This window comes from Schistocerca gregaria, chromosome X (assembly GCF_023897955.1).
Source record: "Schistocerca gregaria isolate iqSchGreg1 chromosome X, iqSchGreg1.2, whole genome shotgun sequence".
Lineage (NCBI taxonomy): Eukaryota > Metazoa > Arthropoda > Insecta > Orthoptera > Acrididae > Schistocerca > Schistocerca gregaria.
In genome coordinates this window covers 704,785,706-704,810,402 of record NC_064931.1, presented here as the reverse complement: position 1 = coordinate 704,810,402, position 24,697 = coordinate 704,785,706, and the positions used below count along the sequence as shown (strand labels likewise).

General features: G+C 44.1%; 1 non-coding gene across 1 annotated transcript; it reads right to left on the bottom strand.

Annotated features, from left to right (window-relative positions):
* Positions 1–24,214: 24,214 nt before the first annotated feature.
* Positions 24,215–24,321, bottom strand: LOC126300037 (U6 spliceosomal RNA). The gene has a single exon (XR_007552859.1). It is a non-coding gene; the product is annotated as a U6 spliceosomal RNA (small nuclear RNA).
* Positions 24,322–24,697: the final 376 nt, after the last annotated feature.

The window sequence follows — 24,697 nt, the reverse complement described above, 5'->3', positions numbered from 1 at the left end:
TACAAGATTTACGACATCAAATACCTTCTATATACTAAAGTCGTTATTGAAACTTACAACAGACAAGAAGGACCTGTTCAATGTCGCCACTGCCAGCGATTCAAACATACGGCTAATTATTGCAGCTTGCTTGCTCGCTGCGTTCGATGTGGAGGGCAACACCGATCTTCAGCATGTACTCATCCCCGAGGGACTCCGCCGAATTGTGCTAACTGTGAAAAGGACTATCCTGCCACATGGCGTGGCTGCCAGAAGTACCAGGAACTTCTCGGGAAATACAGACAATGGCCTTCCCCGCAGCCCTCTCAACGGAGGACTCGTGTAATACGGAACTCCAACCTGACGCCACACCCTTCGCCCCACAGTCAGCAAACGCCACAAGTACAGCCGGCGGTGACACGGCAGCCAGTATCACAGCCTCCTCCTGAAGCACGCCCACCTCGACAGCACCGCCAGCATTGTTCATACGCCCATGCAGCATCACCACGCCGACCGGAACCGGAACCTACGTCTCACCAGCACATTTGATGGAATCTATAGCTCCAGCGCTCTCTGATGTCGCGAAACTTCTCACCGACGTGCTGCAACAACTAGTGGGGATACTTTCTTTAATCGAAAGTTTATTGAAGGCCTTTGGAACACCTTAAGATGGATCGCCCTGGGACCACGAGAAACCTGAAAATCTGTACATGGAACGGCAATGGAATGAGACACAAGAAAACAGAATTCACTGAATTTTTACAACGTCACAAAATCGACATCGCACTTGTATCGGAGACGCACCTTCGTCCAACAACGGGGCTCAGATTTCGTAACATGTACGTCTATAGAACGGACAGACAAGGCCAACGAGGTGGAGGGAACATCTCCAACATCTGGAGGCAACAGCAGTAACGGTTCGATCGGCGGTAGGCAACATCACTTTCATTGTGGCGTACAACAGCCCGGTAAAACCCTGGTGCCAGACGACCTACGGAGTATCTTCACCAATTTTGACAAAATCTTCCTAGGAGGTGACCTTAACAGCAAGCACATCGCATGGAATTCCCAGCGTACGAACCCTCGTGGACGAACTTTGATTGCCATGGAAGAAGAACTGGGCATCACAGTTCACGGCCCACAGAAGCCCACACGGATTCCGTATGTCGATCGACAAGAAGCAGACGTCCTAGATATTGCCTATCATCAAAAATATTGAGACGAACCTCCAGCTCCGCACCGTCGACGATCTTTCGTCTGACCACCGACTTGTCATCAGCATAGTGGAAAACGCAACGGCCAATCTTCCGCACCCCACCTCACAAACTCTGAACTGGGGTCAATTTCGGACATGTCTTGACAACAATATCTGCCCGACGCAGGAAGTTTCAACACGGGAAGCCATCGACATCGCGGTACAAACTTTGACGCAGAAGATAAAATGTAGCCAAACGGAGGGCAACTACTCACATTGTCTACCATGTAGTAGCTTTCGACGAGTTCCCGCCTCGACTCCAAGAACTGAAGACATTCCGCAGTGCTCTGTCATTTCGCCTGTGCTTTTCAACTTATATGTAAATGACATCCCAACAGTCCCCTTTGTTACGACGAGTTTTTATGCGGGCGATACGGCCTTTCTGACAACTGGACGACACTTGGACCAGCTAATCGCTAGGATGCAACGGCAACTTGCTGTAACGGAAAACTGGGCGCTGCAAAATAAGATAACGATCAACCCGACGGAGACGGCAGCCGTTCTGTTCACACAGAGGAAACCAGTTCTGAACGACAGACTCCAAATAGCTGACCAATTTATCCCATGGTCGCCGGGAGTGAAGTATCTCGGTGTCTACCTTGGCAAAAAATTACTCTTTACGCAGCATATTGACAACAAGAAGACGGCAGCCCAGAAGATGTCCAGGTCATTGATTCCGTTCCTGAAGAGTAAGGATCTCAACACTAAGACTAAACTCCAATTGTATAAGGCAACGGTGGAACCCACAATGTTATATGGCTCCACCTCGTGGGGAACTACGTGCGTCTCCATCTACAACAAACTCCAAGCGCTGCAAAACATTTGCTATCGATGGATCACAGGAGCTCCATGGTGGACAAGAAACGTCGACATCCGCACCGCACTCCACGAGACCACTATACAAGAGAAGGTCCATGACAAGGCTCTACGAGTTTTTGACAAAATCGATGCCCTTAGGGACGAAGTTCGACAATTAGAATCGGTAGGATCGGTAAACCCTGCAAGATGGCACAAGTATCGACTACCGAAGTCAATAACATTTCACCCCCCCCCCCCCCCATAGGCAATCTGTCATAACACGAGGAAGCAGTCACACATAACAGCCTTGACACATTTCACCCTCCACAGGAGATAGACATCACCAAAGACAGCAGGCTAAAGGACCCATTGCGTGCCCAAGCCTAACTGAATGTGTAATAAATAAAGTGTTTTCCTTTTATCCTTACATCCCATCCTAGAAGAATAAGTCATCAAGGGTGATCTCTTCAGTCCACACTACACACTAAAAAAAAAATTTAAAAAAATCAATGACAGCTATGATTAGCCACGGGAGCCCTGTACCCCCATTGGAGGATACCTTCCTATTCATTGAGAGGGATGTTCGTCCGCAGTGTCTTGTATGTCATAAAGTATTTAATTCTGCGAAGAGGTACAACATACAACGACATTATACACGTTTTCACGCAGCGCACTACGATCAGGTAGAAGACGTTGCACGCAGAGAACTGGTAGCCAGGCTTAAGAACGACATACGAGGAGACGTAAGTTTAAAAACGGTTTCGTAATAGGGAGGGTATCAAAACATGCAACATAGTTTGTGTTCTGTAATGCGTTTATAATTTTCAGGTGAAGGAGAGCGGAGAAAACGCTACTAAATCTGCAATTCGAGCAAGCTACATGGTCGCTCACATCATTGCGACGAGTGGCAAGCCGTTTTCAGTGGGACCACTCGTACAATCGTGCATGGTAGCAGTTGCAGAATGTTTGTTTCCAAGGTAGGTGCAGGCAATTGAAGCGATTTGCCTGTCGAAACAAACAATGCAATGTCTCGTCGAATCCTGGACACGGCAGCGGATTTAGAGACACAGCTCAGGAAAAAGGCGGAGAGCTTTGTTGCATTTTCGCTAGCGCTTGACGAAAGCACCGACATATCGGACTGTGCTCAGCTTGCAGTCTTTGTGCGTGGTGTCGACATGGAGCTGCAAATAACTGAAGAACTCTCGGATGTGGTACCACTCGATTACACCGCAACAGGACGTGAAATTTTTGAAACTGTTTGTGAATCAGTGGACAATATGAATTTGCCGTGGGATAAGCAAATGTTCAATCGTCTTGCTTCTTTAAAACTACCTGAAGGTACTACTTTCGGCGATTACCAAGCAAAGTTAAAGCAGCTCATCACGTCGTTTGAAACACGATTCCGAGACCTCACTAGTTTGGAAATGGAACTTAAAGTGTTGAGCACTCCTTTCTCAGTTTCCCCCGATGACTTGTCATCGTCACTTCAATTGGAGCTTACTGATTTGCAAAATTCAACTTTGTTAAAAGAGAGGTACTACAACACGTTGGATTTGTCACGATGGTATCGTTACAGCAAAAAACATTTCCCAAGCTTCACAACAATGCTGCTCAGATCAGTGCATGTTTGGATCTACGTATTGTTGTGAGCAGCTTTTCTCAGCAATGAAAAGAGTAAAAGTAAGGAACGATCGTTTCTTCAGGCGGCAACAATGAAGGCCATCCTCCCAATTAACGCTGCGAACACTTTGACGTCTAATATTTCCGATCTTGTAATGAAAAGAAAATGTCAAGCTACAGAGGCCCAATAAATTTAGTATGCAATTTCTTGTAAAACAGTTGTTTCTTATTTATTTCCTGAACATCGTATTTCCTGGTGTAGCATGTCACACGTCTTAGCAGCCAAGAATATGAGGTTGCCGATCTTGTAAGACGCAGCTGGCACATCAAAACGCTTGCCCTGCCGCCTGCCTCAGCCAGCCGTGCCACGTACCGGCGTGCCGGCCTACTCGAACGATCACAGCGAGCGACACGGCTCCCTGGAGCAGGGAGCGCTCCACGGCTCACAGCGGAGCCGACGAGATCGAACAGCCTGCTCTAGACTGAGGGGTGGGAGCCCGTTGCTCTTCCTGAGGTCCTATCCGAGGCCTCCAGAGCGCACGTGGCACTGGGGCAGAATCGAGAGCGAGCTCAGTAGTGGCCGCAGCTGTATCAGCGTCCAGCACCGTGACTTTATGTGCCTGCCACAGCTGCGCATGCCTCGTCAGCCCGTATTTCATGGCCTTTTATTTGGCCGCTGCAGCCCCTTAAACCTTAGCCAAAGTAAGCTGCGGCATCGCTCTAGAAGATTGAGAGAATAACGAAAATTAAATACTATGTTCTAGAGAGAAGAAAAAGAAGAAGATTACAGATTTTATATTATGGCGATCATGTCTTTGCAAGCATAGTGAGTAATTATCTTTCGTGCTCTGGGTGCCCGGCATGAGCATGTCATCCAAGCTATCAGCAATATCCCCCACTCACTCAGATAAGTCCTCCCCTTCTAAAATGGTCGGGTAACGACGCCTGTGCATCGCTTTATCCGCCTCCAATTCCCTGACTCGTTCTGGTATCTCGTCCTCATCAAAATCTGCATGGACCCATCGATCTAATTCACTGAAATTGCCTCCGAGATATTGATTTTAAAACTTATACACAAATCTATGAAAAAAATCTATAGAATCATTACTTACAACAACAAGACAATCATTTTAAAACTTATAACAAATCTATGAAAAAAACAGTTGCAGGAGATGCTACTTACGAGATGGAAGTGATGGATCCTGGCTCTCATCCTTGTCACATACTCCTCCCAGATCATCATATGTTGCTTCCATAGATTCATCAACAACAAAGAATATATAGCTGAGACAAAAGTATACTACACAAACGATGAAAATTTTAGAATATGTTTACCAGCAATATACGACGGTAATCCCAAAAGTAAGGTCTCCTATTTTTTTTATAAGTACAGAACTCTGTTTTTGTGGCAGTTGGTCACACTGTTACGAAGAGTGCTTCACGTGCTGTGTGTAAACATGCGCACGCCGCGCTACGGCGCTCAGTCTTGGCATGGCAGCCGTTGAGAATGGAGCTACTGTTGGATGTTACCACCAAGTGCGAACTGCGCGCAGTTATTCGGTTTTTGAACGCAAAGGGCACTGCGCCGATTCATCGCCAATTGACGGAAGTGTATGGTGAGTCGTGCACGGATGTCAAAAATGTTCTTAAGTGATGTAGGGAGTTTGCAGCTGGTCGGACCGAAATTCACGACGAACAAAGGAGCGAGAGACCGTCAGTTTCTGAGGAGACAGTGTTGAAGGTTGAGCAAAGCATGCGTGAAGATCGGCGGATCACCCTGGATGATCTCTGCACATTGGTTCCTGAGGTTTCCCGAAGCACCGCTCACAGAATTTTAACGGAAACATTGATCTACCGGAAGGTGTGCGCAAGATGGGTGCCACGCATGCTGACTGAAGACCACATGCGGTGAGTTGATGCTTCCCGCGCATTTCTTCACCGCCTGGCAGCCGAACACAACTTTCTGGACTGGTTAAAAGAACATTTGGCCGGAAAGCGATTCAGCTCCGACGACGAGGTAAAGAAGAGGGTCATAACTTTCTGAACAGCATGGCGGCGAGCTGATATGACATGGACATAGAAAAACTGCCACAGCGTCTACAAAAATGCATTGACAGAAATGGTGATTATGTCGAAAAATAGCTAAATATTCAAGCTGTAAACTGACGTAAACCATTGTAGAAATAAACAGGTCTATGTGCTTACAAAAAAAAAATAGGATACCTTACTTTTGGGATTACCTTCGTATTATGAGAAAATACAGGGTGTTTAAAAAATGACTGGTATATTTGAAACGGCAATAAAAACTAAACGAGCAGCGATAGAAATACACCGTTTGTTGCAATATGCTTGGGACAACAGTACATTTTCAGGCGGACAAACTTTCGAAATTACAGTAGTTACAATTTTCAACAACAGATGGCGCTGCAAGTGATGTGTAAGATGTAGAAGACAACGCAGTCTGTGGGTGCGCCATTCTGTACGTTGTCTTTCTGCTGTAAGCGTGTGCTGTTCACAACGTGCAAGTGTGCTGTGGACAACATGGTTTATTCCTTAGAACAGAGGATTTTTCTGGTGTTGGAATTCCACCGCCTAGAACACAGTGCTGTTGCAACAAGACGAAGTTTTCAACGGAGGTTTAATGTAACCAAAGGACCGAAAAGCGATACAATAAAGGATCTGTTTGAAAAATTTCAACGGACTGGGAATGTGACGGATGAGCATGCTGGAAAGGTAGGGCGACCACGTACGGCAACCACAGAGGGCAACGCGCAGCTAGTGCAGCAGGTTATCCAACAGCGGCCTCGGGTTTCCGTTCGCCGTGTTGCAGCTGCGGTCCAAATGACGCCAACGTCCACGTATCGTCTCATGCGCCAGAGTTTACACCATTCAAAATTCAAACGCGGCAACCCCTCAGCGCCGCTACATTGCTGCACGAGAGACATTCGCTAATGATATAGTGCACAGGACTGATGACGGCGATATGCATGTGGGCAGCATTTGGTTTACTGACGAAGCTTATTTTTACCTGGACGGCTTCGTCAATAAACAGAACTGGCGCATATGGGGAACCAAAAAGCCCCATGTTGCAGTCCCATGGTCCCTGCATCCTCAAAAAGTACTGGTCTGGGCCGCCATTTCTTCCAAAGGAATCATTGGCCCATTTTTCAGATCCGAAACGATTACTGCATCACACTATCTGGACATTCTTCGTGAATTTTTGGCGGTACAAACTGCCTTAGACGACACTGCGAACACCTCGTGGTTTATGCAAGATGGTGCCCGGCCACATCGCACGGCCGACGTCTTTAATTTCCTGACTGAATATTTCGATGATCGTGTGATTGCTTTGGGCTATCTGAAACATACAGGAGGCGGCGTGGATTGGCCTCCCTATTCGCCAGACATGAACCCCTGTGACTTCTTTCTGTGGGGACACTTGAAAGACCAGGTGTACCGCCAGAATCCAGAAACAATTGAACAGCTGAAGCAGTACATCTCATCTGCATGTGAAGCCATTCCGCCAGACACGTTGTCAAAGGTTTCGGGTAATTTCATTCAGAAACTACGCTATAATATTGCTACACATGGTGGATATGTGGAAAATATCGAACTACAGACTTTCCAAGACCGCAGCGCCATCTGTTGTTGACAATTGTAACTACTGTGATTTCGAAAGTTTGTCTGCCTGCAAATGAACTGTTGTCCGAAGCATATTGCAACAAACGGTGTATTTCTATCGCTGCTCGTTTAGTTTGTATTGCCGTTTCAAATATACCGGTCATTTTTGAAACACCCTGTATATGTACTTACGTTCTTCATGTGCTGCTGCCTCAACAACTGCTCGAGGCTGCCTCTGCCGTCTTTGAGCTTCCAGTTGCTGATCGAGGTCAGTTAAGATCTCGTGGAAACATGCTGGAACAATGAAAACACATTAGCATTTGCCATGAAACTCATTCATGAACACATGTTATGAAAATCACTTTTGAATGTCTACTTACAGGGTAAGACTGTGTGTTCTGACTCTCTATACTGTTTTCCACCACCACTCTCGTTGATATTGCTGCCAGTACATTTCATTTTTAAAAACAGATATGCAATGACAGACACGGAACTATAGCCTCCACAGTGGACAGTAGTAGAGGGAGGATAAGGGAGGTGGGCGGGTGGGTTGCATAGACTCACCACATTTCACATGCAGCCAATCAGAGGACTTCATTTTGAATGGACAGCCAATCAGGAAAGGCAATCGATGGGAAGTTCCTGAAATCCCCTGTCCCACTGTAAGATGGCATGATCCGTGATGTCACACTTCCTTGTCAGAGCCGGGAACTGTGTCCAGTAGGTCTTGGTACTGGACGCTGTGGCATAATCCGTGATGTCGCAAAGGCCAGAGTCCCAGCTTCTAGCTGGGGTTCACTCAGTAGCGGTCAGCAGCAGTGAGCAGATCGCCATGCAGTTTCCGTTCCATACACAAAGCATGCACTCACGAGGGCGGGTTGCGGTGATTATTATTATTATTAATAAAATGGGTGTTTTTCAGAATGCGTCATTGTGGTAATTAGCCACGCGGGTTTCTTGTCTGTAGAGTAGTGCTCCGGATTCCAGTGTATTTCCTGTGACACATGTCGATTGTTTGAAAGCGTGTCATCTGCGAAGGAAACTACAGCTCTCCATTCGCAACGTTTTGTTAGCAACAAATGTATGTATTTAACAATGTTTTTATTGCGTGTAGAAGTGGTTTAGAGTCCACTTGCAATATATGCAAGTGTCTGTAGTTGATTTAAGCCATGTATTTTTGAGTGTAGGAGTGTCTTTAGATGTATTACGACTTGCAGCTGAAGAAAGATAGTTATTTCGATTTGTAGCTGAAGTGCGCGTCCTATTTAGAATTGCAAAGATATTTATTTATTTCGAGTTTTAGGTGAAGGGGCGCTCTATGAAGTGTTTGCGTCTGCACGCTACTAGTTTTGGGTGGTACTGAGATTTTTTTTTTAACACAAGTTGTGCGACATCTTCAATTACAAGCTGTATTGTGATCATTAGAAACAAACCGTGTGAAATCCATCCCAGCAAACTGATTATATAAACAATATTCTGCGCTGCCTTGTCTCCTGCAAATTGATTAAACAGTATTCCAGTATCTTAAATGCTCAATGCAATTTGATGGATGATGTATCAGCCTACTGTCGTGAAATCCTCCCAGTCCAACAGTCTAATACAGACTGAGCGATTTTCCCCCTCATTTTTTTCTGGGAGGAGTGGGACATCTTCTGGTGGTGGCATTCCTATTCGTTTATATTAATAAATAAACAAGGCGAAATTGTTTAAATAAATACTATCTTCTAAGTCTTTCAAAACAGACTGAGCGAATTTCGCGACATTTCCAGAGGTGTGTTGGTGGTGGATGGAGGGGATGGAGATGGGGGGGGGGGGGGGGAAGGATGAGCGAGGGGCCAGAATTTCGCAGAGGGGTGGTGAGTGGAGAGACAAACGTGCCTATCGGGGAAACCCTATGATGTCATCAGAGAGTGGGCATTATTAATGGATCAATTAATTAATTTGGACAATTAATTTGATATCAACTTGATATCAGAAGTGTGCTCGTATCCCCTTTGCCTTACTACTGTCTTCCTCTGTGAGCTACTTCATGATGACTACCACTTTTTCCTTCTCTGCTTCAATGGACTGAAATCTTCTTTCTTTTAATGTAGATTTGACCTTGGGGAATACATAAAAGTCGCATGGTGCTAGGTCAGGCGAATAAGGTGTGTGGTCTAAAACTGGGTTGCTGTACTTCACTAGAAACCTCTTAACAGATAATGCAGTAAGATCTGGCGCATTGTGTTAATGCAGATCCCATGACTTGTTCGTCGACAATTCGGGTCTTCTTCCTCTTATAACCTTACAGAATAGAGCAAGACCCTTAGGGCAGTAATGTTGACTAATATTTTCATCTTCAGGAACGCAATGAAGATACACAGTCCGTGAATGTCGAAAAAAACATTCATCATCACTTTGAATCTTGATTTGTTCATGCGAGCTTTTTACTGTCTCGGTGACGTTAGGCCCTTCCAGCGCATGGATTGGCGCTTAGTTTCTGGATCATAAGTGAAAAAAATCAATATTTGTTACATGTTATTACTCTTTCCAAAAAATTAGGATCACTGTCAACGGTATTCAAAGTTTCTGTACAAACATTTTGACGAGCTACTTTCTGTTTGATCATGAGAATTTTCAGCACCAGTTTCGCAAAAACTTTTCTCATGTTTAATTGGTTATGTAAATTTTGACTTATCGTTCGTTTTCAATTTCTATAGTTGCAGCAGTCGATCGAACTCTCAGACAATAGTCAGATCGAATCAGATTACCTATTTTTCGATATTTTCATCCGTTCTTGTGTCCCGGGTGTGACTCATCTTCAACATCTTGTCGGCCATGTTGGAAACATTTGAACTACTGAAAAACTCTTTTACGTGACAAACAGTCTTCGCCATACACCTCGTTTATTAAAATATAAGTTTCAGTAACAGTTTTTCCAAGTTTCAAACTTCATGACAAATTGTTGTTCTGTTAGTATACTTATCATTTTTCCAGCAAAGAAAATAACAGCTCCTACAGGAATGAAGGCCATGGCCACACTGATTTGTCTAGACACAAGAGATGCCGCTTTCGACTGAGAAGGGCTACTTCACAAGTATGGTCGTCCATTCTTGGCGCATGTGTACTTACTCTGTGACAGCACCAGCCCAATTACTTTATAGCCACACCTCGTATCTCTATAGCACTTGGTCACCCACACGTGTTAGATGTAGTGGGCAGCTGGAAGTAATCACCGATCACGAGATATCAATCACGGCAAAGAATATGGACTTAGCTTCTGTAGACAGTACTGCATCAGAATACAATCTGTATTAACTTTAACTGCATGTCCCTGAGAATAATTCCAGAAATGATGTTTTATTAACAGTCCACATAACGAGCAAACGCATCGACTGCAAGTAACTTGATCTCGTATCAGTGCTATGAAAGAAAACTGTCACAGCAGCACACAATCGGGCACAATTCCAAATAACTGCAGGTCTAGAAATGGTTCTATGGCCAGATACAAACTACTGAATTACACACACCAAAAAAAAGTTGTGCATCATCTCGGTTCTGAGAGTTTCGGAACCTGTACAAAAAATTGGAATAGAGATCAATATAAACATCATTTCCGCCCTTTTTATTGCTCATGAAAACCACACATTGTATGTTGTACCACCATACTGCAAGCCCTTCAGAGGTGGTGGTCCAGTTTACTGTACACACCAGTACCTCTAATACCCATAATACCCAGTAACATGTCCCCTTACATTGAAGCGTGCTTGCATTCTTCGTGGCATACTATACACAAGTTCATCAAGGCATTGTTGGTCCAGATTGTCCCACTCCTCAACGGCCATTCAGTGTAGATCCCACAGAGTGGTTGGTGTGTCACATCGTCCATAAACAGCCCTTTGCAATCTATCCCAGGCATGTTCGATAGAGTTCATGTCTGGAGAAGATGTTGGGCACTCTAGTCGAGTGATGCCGTTATCTTGAACGAAGTCATTCACAAGATGTGCACGAGGGGTGCGCAAATTGTCGCCCTTGAAGACGAATGCCTCGCCAATGTGCTGCCGATATGGTTGCACTATCGGTCGCAGGATGGCATTCACGTATTGTAAAGCCGTTACAGCGCCTTCCATGACCACCAGCGGCTTATGTCAGTCCCACATAATGCCACCCCAAAACAGCACGGAACCTCCAAGTTGCTGCACTCGTTGGACAGTGTGTCTAAGGCGTTCAGCTTGACCGGGTTGCCTCCAAACACGTCTCCGACAATTGTCTGGTTGAATGCATATGTGACACTCATCGGTGAAGAGAACATGATGCCAATCCTGAGCGGTCCATTCGGCATGTTGTTGGGCCCATCTGTACCGCGCTACATGGTGTCGTGGTTGCAAAGATGGACCTCGCCATGGGCGTTGGGAATGAAGTTGCGCATCATGCAGTCTATTGCGCACAGTTTGAGTAGTAACACGACGTCCTGTGGCTGCACAGAAAGCATTATTCAACATGGTGGCGTTGCTGTCAGGTTTCCTCCATGCCATAATTCGTAACTAGCGGTCATCCACTGCAGTAGTAGTCCTTGGACGGCCTGAGCGACGTATGTCATCGACTGTTCTTCTCTCTCTCTCTCTCTCCTCTATGTCCGAACAACATTGCTTTGGTTCACTCCAAGGTGCCTGGAGACTTCCCTTGTTGAGAGCCCTTCTTGGCACAATGTAACAATGTGGACGTGAACGAACCGCGGTATTGACCGTCTTGACATGGTTGAACTACAGACAACACGAGCCGTGTACCTCCTTCCTGATGGAATCACTGGAGCTAATTGGCTTTCGGCCCCCTCCATCTAATAGGCGCTGCTCATGCATGTATTTTTCATCTTTGGGTGGGTTTAGTGGCATCTCTGAACAGTCAAAGTGACTGAGTCTGTGATACAAGATCCACAGTGAACGTCTATTTTCAAGAGTTATGGAAACCAGGGTGATGCAAAACTTTTTTCGATATGTGTAGGCACGGGGCCAGAATTTGTTTCCTGTAGCAGACCAGTGACCATCCACAGGTGTGTTGTCCCCGTGACCTCTGTAGTCTCAGCCGCTGCTAGATGAGCAGAAGGTTCAAGTAGCGTTAAGTTTAAATCGATCGATTAGTTTGTGGTGACAGACTGGTCTTTAGCGTAGCCCAGGGCCTAGGTTAGGTTGAAAGGTAATAATCTGGTTGTGAGTTGGCGACGTCAACGAATAAATGTGTCAAATAAATATTGTGGTAAGAGATTAACCTGTGACGTAGCTTAATGTTTATGTTTCCGCCATATTTGGTTGATCAATTTCAGTCGAACGCCCCTTGATCTTAAAACTGATTTTGTCATAAAAACGTTTTTCCGTTGCAGTGTGTGTTCTTTTCGTAGCTGTGGAACTCTGTCGCCATCATGTTCTTAAAATGCTTCGATTAACGTCACGAAATAGTTCATAGCCCCATCTTGAAAATATTTACACGTTCGATTGGTAAATAGTTATATGCAGCGCATCCTTGACCTTTGTAATGTTTGTTTTCTTCTAGGCTATGTATCTCGCAACAGTCAGTCTCAACTCTATTAACGCTTCCTTTATGTGTGTGACCGCATATTCTGTAGTTATAAAGAGTACCTCCCCTAAGTGTATTACTTGACCAAATCAATTGCTCTCGGCAGCTTTGAATACCATTTTTCCCAACACTGATAACTCTAATTATTTTTGGTCGCTAGCCTCACTATAAAAGGTTCAGGGGAATTATTCTACACAGAAATTAGTAGTCTATCTGACAGTCGTGAAGACCCAGCGTCCGTTCAGAATGATCGTCCAATCTAATGCAAAAATACATATCCTATCATTACACAAAGATTACGGTGGACTCTAAAAAAGGAGTTATGGTACATAGGACATTTAACACTTACAGTTAGAGAGACTAACTGTTAAAAGAATATGGAAATATAAATTACAAGTGTAAAGAGTTTCTATTCACATCCTTTAATATCCGTTTCCATCTTTTTACACTTACACAAGTAAGGTCTCCCCTCTAGTCTGTATTTCGCTCTTTCTTTAAACTATGACAAATAAGGTTTAAACTAGCCTCTGTTATACCTTTAGACACTTCCAGATCTTCCTAATAGTTAGTTAAACCCACAAACTACCATCCCTCCAGCCTTCGACCAAACAGTACTATTTTCTTGCACCCATAAACGAAACTAATCCAAGTTTACTACGGCGCTTTACCTTTGACTGTGAGTGCTGCGCCTCTGTTCTCCACTGGTCCGTGCTGAACTGCTGTCTTGTCCTCCTGGCTGCTTCCGGTTACTTATGCCACAGTCACCACTTCACAATACCACTACCGGCCGCAACTCTGGACCAAGACTCACTGCCTTCGCCACTCTTGTCATTCCTGTATTCCGCTGCACCAATCTTGGCGTCTGGCTTCTCATTACTGGCGGTTTTTTGCTCCTTCCAGATGAATTACTCGATATAATGGTGGCCTCGGAGCCACTACAGTAGTGGAACAATGCGGTTACGGCGACACTTTCCATTGTTGCCAGATCTATCCAAGATGATGGCGATGACATCATCCAAGATGGCGGCCAGTAGACTTCGCAACAGCACATGGCATCATCCAAGATGGCGGCCATGACGTCATCCAAGATGGCGGAGTTTGGCAGGAAGATAGGTCCAATAACCTAATCCCCTACCCTCCTCACCCCAGGACTTGGCGACAAGTACAAATTCCATCAGGACAATGCAACACACCTCTAATAACGTAAGAAAATGGCGGGAAGGTAGGTCACTTGGGCTACCTCCACTAACCTAAGTCATCCAACTGAGACCTCTTCCTAGGAACTGGCAAGAATTTTAAATTTTGGAGGGAGGATAGGTCAATTGGGCTATCTGTACTAACCTAAGAAAATGGCAGGAAAGAAAGGGCAGTTGGGGTACCTCCACTAACCTAAGTCATCTGACCGCCACCTTGTCCTACGAAATGGCAGGAGAAGGACGTGACTTGTGATGGCTGTAAGTTCTTATTTTGCATGCACTATTTATTTAAACAATTAGAGGCAGTACCATCATGAAGTGTAGTCATTATGGGGCCAGAATCCTACTGACCTATTACACAGTACTGCCACCAGAGCGTGCTGTCGTCCATTCTGTGATGTAAACCAAGATGGCGGTCTGGGTGGGGGGGGGGGGGGGAGGAGAAATGACTCAGACTGTGTTGGGCTGCTGGAGAGAGGGAGGAGCGTACTTTATTTATTTTGGAGCAATTTATTTAGGGATGGATTTTAGACAGTGTATTTATCACACTGATATAAAACTCACGCTCTGACATGCTTGGAGTCGCGCCATGATCATTAGTAACGAAGAATACCTCTTACAAGGAAACAGATAAATGCATAGCAGCGGTGTGCAACATGTGATATTACAAGTCATACCGCCACTAACTCTGTAAACAGCACATCTGTCAAGCAGATGTATACACAGGGGATTGCAGTGTCTCACAAACACCTATCGGTAACTTAATTATCAAACTAAAGTATCGATTTTACACTTAACATGGGACAGGGGAATGGAATACATCGCATAAATCTCGGTTCGTTTAGAGGAATGTGTCACGTATCATCACACGTGAGGTAGAAGTCATCTGATAACTGAGAGGTTTACTGTTAACGATCGTAAGTACACACTGTTCTAAGACTCACACAGAACAAGCGGTTGTATACGAGTCGAACACAGGCTATGTCAGATAACTGATGAATCCTGTCAGAACATAAGGAAAAAAATGGTCAAATGACCTGCAGCAACTTCTCTCTCTCCCTCTAGAATGCATCATCAGTCCACTATTAAATCGTACATCATTTCAACTCCATCTCAACTGACCAATCCATCCACTCTATGTCATCCTTTAATGCAGATGTAACAAAGTTTAGAGGCAAATGGTTCTCTGTCTTCCTGGAAAGCGTCAAATACAGTCGCCAACTCGAGTGTATTACTGTTACCTCAATGGACATGCAGTAGAATGCAACCGTGACGGAAAAAAGTGACTGTTTCCCTGGTTCCCTTCACTTCCATGTCAATGTTTTCTTGTATACCTCTTGCTGTCGCATGCTTGTTCCCATGTACAAATTATTCTGCACCAAGTTCAAGACACGTAAGTACTTCCTCAATTTCTTCACATTTCGGTTTATATTCCTTCAATATATACATATTTTCCGCAATTCTATCGATTTTTTTAATGTCAGTTCTACCCATGCGATGATGACATAACCTCTCGTTCCCTGTTCTAAAATTGCTTTTAAATGAAATACAGCTGTCAACACCTAGTGCAGATGCACTGATCGGAAGGTATAGTATAGCACTGTACTGCATTGTATCCAGTCGCTTCTATCCTGGATATTCCACATTTGTAGAGCGTCTGCTCTGTTTCCTGTATGTCGGTGTAGTTTTCTCGTTCGGTACCATAGTTTATCGTAGAGAAACCTGCAAGAAGGATGTATGTCATGCAGTGGAAATATATTTCTTACACAGGAATATTAACAGTGCTGCATTCCACACGACTGATAGATTGTAAACTCAAGCAATCTAATATTATAGCCTGTTTTAAGTGCGGAACATTGTAGCCTTAGGAGTGTGTGTGTTTATGTTTTCTCTTACCAGTACCTTCCAGGTACAACACTTTCGAATTCGTTACTATACACAGATAAGGGGTGCTAACCTCCTCGACGTGGGACCATCAGGAGAAATCTTATGTACTTTTATGGGCGAAGACTTGGCTAGCTCCATTCGTTCACAAGATGCGAAATGTTGCGGTCTATTTCCGGTCTGCTGCAGATAAACCCGGTAATGGTCTGCAGGGCGGGCTGGTCAAAGACAGTGCGCAGAGGCGTTTTAGTCTCTAATTTTATCCTAAGACTGCAAAAATACTCTGTGACTCCTATCCGCATAGAGATAGATTGTAAATTATGCACTACGTTCGAGGTACTAAAAATATACTTTGATGATGTATGTGTTCGACAATTAACAATTAATGGATGTACTGCACAGTCATCTATCTACATTCGCAATGATACTCACAAAGAGGAAAAGGGGTGCTTTAGCTATAATACTGAAATTGGGAAACATGCTGTCACATCATTGGTTGGTGCTGAAAGTACTGTAAAATTGCTAAAATCGTTCACACTGTCAACTGTAATGCTTATTATTTCAGTACTTCGGCGGTGTCTTTTCCATCCCATCCATCCACTGACACGCTGTTGGTTACCACATTCTGATTGACGGACAACGCTTGCTTGAGTTGGAGAAAGAGTTTCTTGGATGGGTGACACCTTCTGGGGATGGCTAGCACCGGAACAGTACCAAAGTGTAATATGAGGAATCAGTCGAAACGCTACGCAGAGCCATCAGCCATTCCGTCACTGTGGCAGATGAGTTTAAATATAGAGGGAGCCCAGTTGATCTATCTACCTCCCAAAGTTCAAACTTCCTACCAGGGGGGCTTGGCAGGGGGGCTGTGGCACTTTCTCAACATCTTGGGTTACAGTACTCACATCATCAAGTAACATCACAGCAGCCATCTTGAATGACGTCATTTGCATCATCAGTGAACATCACAGCAGCCCTCTTGAATGACTTCAGTTGCATCACAGTGCGAGGTCTTGATTTCTGCAAGAGGCCATTGATCAGAACATGTTCATGTCAGTTCAGAACCTGACACAGACCTCGTAGTTGTGGCAGAAAAACAAAATGTATGGCAAAGTACAAAGCATATTAGAGTACATAAAAGCAATGTTTCAAACAACGACACAGGGTCACAGGAAGCGTATCTTGTGACTTACATGATAGCCTGTGGTATGCGGTCATCCTCTTACAGTACAGGTGATGAAGCTTTAAACTAGTCTGTGCAGTTGATCAGTACCTGTATGTTTAATAGGATTGTCACATGTGCTCGATGTCGGCATGTAGATGGTACTTGCTTTCTATGTATGGGAGGAGAGAGATGCGGTAAAAATCTTATACAGTTTTATATTGGACTAAGTTAATGGCTCTACTATATTTCGTAATTTTTCTCTGTAGGATGGTACAGATAACAATGATAGCATGTTGGGCTGATAGATGTGAATGGAACCTGACGGACATTATCTGCTTCTGACTGTAGTATCTGTATGTAGTTTGGGGATGTACCACAATGTGTCCATTTCCACTGAATTGTGAAAACACGGTCGTGTGGTCTGTAGGTTGTGTGGCGTGACTCCCAAGCATGTCAGAGCATGTGTTTTGAATCAGTGTGATAAATATACTATCTAAAATCCACCCCTAAATAAATTGTTCCAAAATAAATAAAGTACACTCCTTCCTCTCCATCAGCCCAGCACAGGCTGAGCCATCTTCCCCTCCAGACAACCATCTTGGGTTACATGACAGGATGGATGACATCGCCCTATGATGGTGGTACTGTGTACTAGGTCAGATGCACTCAAGACCTCATGGCAACCACACTGTTTCCTGCCATTTCCCCCGCCATCTTGGATTATGTTACGGAATGAGTGACAGCGCCCTCTGGTGGCAGTACTCTGAACCCCATGGCAACTACACTTGGTGGTGGTACTGCCTCTAATTGTTTAAATAAATAGTGCATGCAAAATACTGACTTATATCCAGCACAGGTCACATCCTCTTTCCGCCATTTCCTAGGACGAGGTGGCTGTCAGATGACTTAGGTTAGTGGAGGTAGCCCAACTGACCTTTCTTCCCTACCATTTTGTTAGGTTAGTGGAGATAGCCCGATAGACCTATCTTCCCTCCATAATTCAGACTTCTCACCAGTTCCTAGTGGCTGTCAGATGACTTAGGTTAGTGGAGGTAGTCCAAGTGACCTATTTTCCCGCCATTTTCTTACTTCAGTATAGGTGTGTTGCATTGTCCTGATACAATTTCAACTTCTGGGGGTGGGGAGGGAGGGGCGCTTAGCTTAGTGGAGGTAACCCAATTGATCTATCTTTCCGCCAAAATTTACCATCTTGGATGACGTTCATGACGGCTATTTGGATGACGTCATGAGCCGTTGCCAAGTCTACAGGCCACCATCTTGGATGACGTCATCGCCGCCATCTTGGATACATCTGGCAACAATGGGAAGTGTCGCCGCACCTTCCTTGTTCCACTACAGACTACTATTACTGCCCACAGAAAAGCTACACTTGGCAGCCGCCAGTAAACCTACATTCCAGTTTCACAACACAGCCTCGAAGTTACCAGAGCCGCCATGGTTCCGTTGCGACTCCAAGGGTCACAAGGCATCGTGACAAACACTTTCGGGAGGGGCTCAACCTGGGGGTGTCCAGTGTGTGGCACCTCCCGAGAGCCCTTTATTCTTTGTTCCAAACATAGAACGGAAGTCTTTCGGGAGCTGCCAAACGCCAGACACGGCCTCGCAGTTCCCAGAACCGCCATAGTTCCATAGCGACTCCAGGAATCGCAAGGCGTCTTGGCAGACGTTTCTGAGAGTGGGAGAAATTCTCTGTGTCCACCATTCTCAAGGCTTGTGTCACACAGAAAGAGCGGCCAATCAGACTTTCCATCGCCAGAATTCGGCCATGTGAAGTTGGCACCCGACTTTCTTTTCGAGAAATATAGTTATTGGTAGATAGGCCATAGTTGTAGAGTTCTCTGTCAAAATTTCTATAGTTCAGCTGGATTTCCCAAAATAATGTGATCACAATTCTGAACAACTGTGAAGTTGGTATCCGATTTGGTAGAAAACATATTTTTCAGTAGTTCTTTTTAGATATGCAATAGTTCTAAAATTTTCTGTACAATATTTGAACAGTTCTGTACAATTTCACGAAAAAATATGACCACAATTCTGAAGTGCTGAATAGCTGCTAATAGAGATAAGGAAACTCGCTGAATTTGGGTCGTTCCTTTTTGGGAACCTATCATTTTAACTCGTTCACCGTTCCTTTTTTATCTAATTGTGTGCTGCATGATTTTAGATAAATTTCCAGAAAAAATATCAAGTAAGCACAAAATATTACTTCTGCGTCATAAATTTATTGATTACTTAATGTAGACAGGTAGTTTAATTCGATTTCCTTAGCATAATGTGTTCTCAGAAAGCATATCATTAGTTGGATGATGCGAGAGGCCCTGTGATCGCAAGCCAGGTAGAGAGAGAGGCCAGGTGAATCTGAACAGAAGTACAGTCCTCAATTATTTGCTAGATGTATTCCAATCTCTGTCCTCATCTATAGCTTTTGCCTCCTACAGGAGAGGCGAGGCGTGTTAGTAACTGCTGTAATCGCCGATTATAGTTACAGATACAGATAAGACCCATATTTTACATTTGAACATTCTTGGTATATATTTTTTTTGCAATTTTATTTGTGGGCATACTTCATACTTGTGAAGCGCACTGTTTACCCAGGGTCATTTAAGACATAAACGGATGTCAATGTAACAGGTGCCAGCTTGGAAAGCAACAGCGGCAGGTCAGGTCCGTGCTACACTCCTGTAACTTCCCAGCAAAAGCGTTTAACGGTGCACGCTCATCCCTTTGCACGGTGTATTCCTTCTCTCGCGTCCGCTTGAGCAGTGTTTTTCAACCTTTTTGAATACGCGACCCCTTTCCTAGTAAAAATATTCTGGCTACCCCCAGAACCATAATAAAAGTATGTCAGTGATTCCAAAGGCAACTTATTTTATTTTCTTTCTGTTGATACTATACTGATCGAGAAATCAAGTGCAATGTGAAAAGAGGTCGCAGGCCTCTGCGGGCAGAGATATACCCAACTGGCCATTAAAATTGCTACACCAAGAAGAAATGCAGATGATAATCGTGTATTCATTGGACAAATATATTATGCTAGAACTGACGTGTGATTACATTTTCACGCAATTTGGATGCATAGATCCCGAGAAATCAGTACCCAGAACAACCACCTCTCGCCGTAATAACGGCCTGGATACGCCTGGGGACTGTGCGGCTGGTCCCGGCGGAGGTTCGAGTCCTCCCTCGGGCATGGGTGTGTGTGTTTGTCCTTAGGATAATTTAGGTTAAGTAGTGTGTAAGCTTAGGGACTGATGACCTTAGCAGTTATGTCCCATAAAATTTCACACAGATTTGAACATTTTTTTTGATACGCCTGGGTATTGAGTCAAACAGAGCTTGGATGACTTGTACAGGTACAGCTGCCCATGCAGCTTCAACACGATACCACAGTTCATCAAGAGTAGTGACTGGCGTATTGTGACAAGCCAGTTGCTCGGCCACCATTGACCAGACGTTTTCAATTGGTGAGAGATCTGGAGAATGTGCTGGCTAGGACAGCAGTCGAACATTTTCTGTATCCAGAAAGGCCTGTACAGGCCCTGCAACATGCGGTCGTGCATTATCCTGCTGAAATGTAGGGTTTCGCAGGGATCCAATGAAGGGTAGAGTCACTGGTCGTAACAGATCTGAAATGTAACGTCCACTGTTCAAAGTGCCGTCAATGCGAACAAGAGGTGACCGAGACGTGTAACCAATGGCACCCCATTCCATCACGCCGGGTGATACGCCAGTATGTCGATGACGCTTCCAATGTGCGTTCACTGCGATGTCGCACAAACACGGATGCGACCATCACGATGCTGTAAACAGAACCAGGATTCATCCGAAAAATTGGCGTTTTGCCATTCGTACACCCAGGTTCGTCGTTGAGTACACCACCGCAGGCGCTCCTGTTTGTGATGCAGCGTCAAGGGTAACCGCAGCCATGGTCTCCGATCTGATAGTTCGTGCTGCTGAAAACGTCGTCGAACTGTTCGTGCAGATGGTTATTGTCTTGCAAACGCCCCTATCTGTTGACCCAGGGATCGAGACGTGGCTGCATGATCCGTTACAGCCATGAGGATAAGATGCCTGTCATCTCGACTGCTAGTGATACGAGGCCGTTAGGATCCAGCACGGCGTTCCGCATTACCCTCCTGGGCCCACCGATTCCATAGTCTGCTAACAATGTCGCGATAAGATGAACCGCAATCGCAATAGGCTACAGTCCGACCTTTATCAAAGTCGGAAACGTGATGGTACGCATTTTTATCCTTACACGAGGCATCACAACAACGTTTCACCAGGCAACGCCGATCAACTGCTGTTTGTGTATGAGAAATCGATTGGAAACTTTCCTCATGTCAGCAGGTTGTAGGTGTCGCCACCGGCGCCAACCTTGTGTGAATGCTCTGAAAAGCTAATTATTTGCATATCACAGCATCTTCTTGCTGTCGGTTAAATTTCGCGTCTGTAGCACGTCATCTTCGTGGTGTAGCAATTTTAATGGCCACTAGTGTAATTATATTCTTTGCCGTGGTAGAGACGTAGGAGTGAGAAGGTGTCAGCGGGGCCATAGTCGAGCGTTTTCGTTCACTACAGTCAATTGTCCGAGTACCCCAGCAAATACGGACGTGATTATTGTCTTCGCGCTTTGCTCTGAGCAAGCATAAAATGGACAAGTTTCTTAAAAGATCTGTGCAGCTCTCCACGTCTGGAAGAAGTGACAGTGGCGGAAGCGAATCAAAATCGAAAAACTAGACTTTACAACGATAGTTATCTGAAGTATGGTTTTACTGTCATGAATAATAAACCTCAATGTGTAATTTGCGGCGAAGTATTATCGCGTGAGCATATGAAATCATCAAAGCTTCTGCGTCACCTCTCAACTAAACATTCCAAGAAAGCTGATAAACCATTGGATTTCTTCGAAAGGAAACGGTAAACACTTAACCAGCAGCAAACTGCTATGATTCAGGTAATAAAACAGTAATCTTATTTGTTGATCTAAACTAGTATTAATGTTTCTGATTTTTTATTCGTTTTCCTGATTTAACAATGTTTTTTATCTGATTTTAGTTCCAGTGTCAACGAGAAAGCATTACTATGTAGGTACGGAGTCGCATTCCGAGTCGCTAAAGCAGGGAAGCCGCATACAGATGTAGAGAATCTTATTTTCCCAGCAGCCCTGGATATGGTTGAAATTATGTTAGGTAAGCAAGAGGCAAACAAGCTAAACAGCATACCAATTTCTGATTATACCACTGAACGCAGAATAAATGATGTAGCCAGCGTCATTTGAGAACAGCTAGTCGAAAAATTAAAGAAGAGCCTACATTTTGCTTTGCAGTTTGACGGATCTACTGACGTTTCTGATTGAGCTCAATTTATAGTATTTGTGCACTTTGAAGCAGATGAAAATATCATGGAAGACGCTTTATTTTGCAAAGCACTCCCTGCGATCACTGCTGGCCAGTGTTTGTATGACATGTTTTTAGAAAGCACTCGCAAATACGAGATTGATTGGACAAAATGTATCGCCATTTGTAGTGATAGTGCTAAGAGCGATTACTGGCATGAAAAGTGGGCTCGTTGCGAAATTAAAATCAATAATGCCAAATTTTTCGTGGACACACTGCTTTCTTCATCAACAAGTTTTGGCAGCCACAATTTTAACTTCTGATTTAAGTGATGTGCTTAAAGAGGTGATCAGAGTTGTAAACTCTTTTAAAGGTAAAGCGTTGCAAACTCAACTGTTTAGGATCATTTGTGAAAACATGGGTTCGCTCCACGAAAATCTTCTTTCTCACACAGAAGTCAGGTGGCTTTCCAAAGGAAATGTATTGGCACGAGTTCTGGAACTAAAAGGTGAATTGTTAATGTTCTTACAATATTCCAAATCTGGATATGCGAACTACTTTTGTGACACTGTTTGGCTATTAAAATTAGCATTTCTCGCGGATCTTTTTAACCACTCAAATATTTTAAACAAGAGCCTCCAAGGGAAAGAAGAAAACATTATAACAGCTAAGGATAAAATCAAAGCATTCCTCTCAAAACTTAGTTTGTGGTTAAAGTTTTTACAAAAGGTGATGTTTGAGTCTATCACTTGTATTCAGACGATTGTCGAAGAAATTGGAATGAACCAGTCGGTGGTACTCAGTTCTCACAGTCCTTGCGTGATACAGAGCCTGCGTAACTTGAAAGAGAAACTAAGTTACTTTCCAGAGCTGAGCTCTGACGCTGACAACGGTCACAGATGGATACTAAATCCACTTTTAGATATGTCAGTACAACTGGGTGATCTGAGCACGATGACGAAAGAAACACTTATAGATTTAGCAGCTGACGGGATGCTTAAGATGGAATTTAATTCGCAATAGACTGACGTCTTCTGGATGAAGAGGAAAGAAGAGTATCAACAGCTGGCAAAGGAAGCTTTGAAATTATTAGTACCATTCGCCATTTCCTACCTTCGTGAATTAGCGTTCCTTTTAATGGTGAACATAAAAACTAAGAAGAGAAATAGACTTCAACTAGAAAATGATTTGATGATTTGTGTCTCAAAAATAGAACTACGAATTGACAAATTATTAATAAATAAACATGCACTGCCTTCTGATTGAAACTGTTGTATTTTTATTGTAGTCTAGGCCCTATAACCCTTGTTTACTTTCATCTGGCTAAGTAGCAAAAATATGGTTCAAATGGCTCTGAGCACTATGGGACTCAACTGCTGTGGTAATCAGTCCCCTAGAACTTAGAACTAATTAAACCTAACTAACCTAAGGACATCACACACATCCATGCCCGAGGCAGGATTCGAACCTGCGACCGTAGCAGTCGCGCGGTTCCGGACTGAGCGCCTGAACCGCCTTTTTTTTTTTTTTAATCTCGTTTTGATCATTTTCGTTCGTTGTATTTGCTCTGTGCGGACGTCGCGAGACATCCGTTTATGTTCGTTGTTGCTCGATTAACTCAGTTTTTTTTATTACAGAGGGCAGCTAACCCTCTGACCGAACACGCTGAGCTACCGTGCCGGTATCATTAAACTTTTCATAAGAGGGAAGACTTGAACCAACGACCTTTTGTTCCGTAGCTGCTCACGCTAACCACGGGACCACGGTGCACATTTTTAAAAATCTATAAAATGTGGAACGCTTCACGATTTTGCGTGTCATCCTTGCGCAGGGGCCATGCTAATCTTCTCTGTATCGTTCCAATTTTAGTATATGTACTGCAGAAGCAAGTACGACCGCTAGACCACCGCGGCCGGGGCTAAGTAGCTCCCGTGGCAGATATTGCTGGTGTCGCCCTATGAATAAAAACTGTTAAAAAACAAGAAAATCTTAGTAAGTGTCAAGTATGGTTTTTAATAACGCAAATGAGAGTCATTAGTCATCAGGCATCAAATTGCAGTTGTGAATTTGAGTATAATCGCTGGATCGTACCATTATTGTTATTGACTTTACTCTTGACGGTATGGCTTATGCTCAGCGGGAAAGAAATGGCAATGAAATAACAGAAGACGCTGAGGAAAAAAAAAGAGCGTAATGTTTTACATCAGTGTTATTATTATTAGTATTATTATTATTATTACGACGACTTAATTACATTAGACGCTCCGAC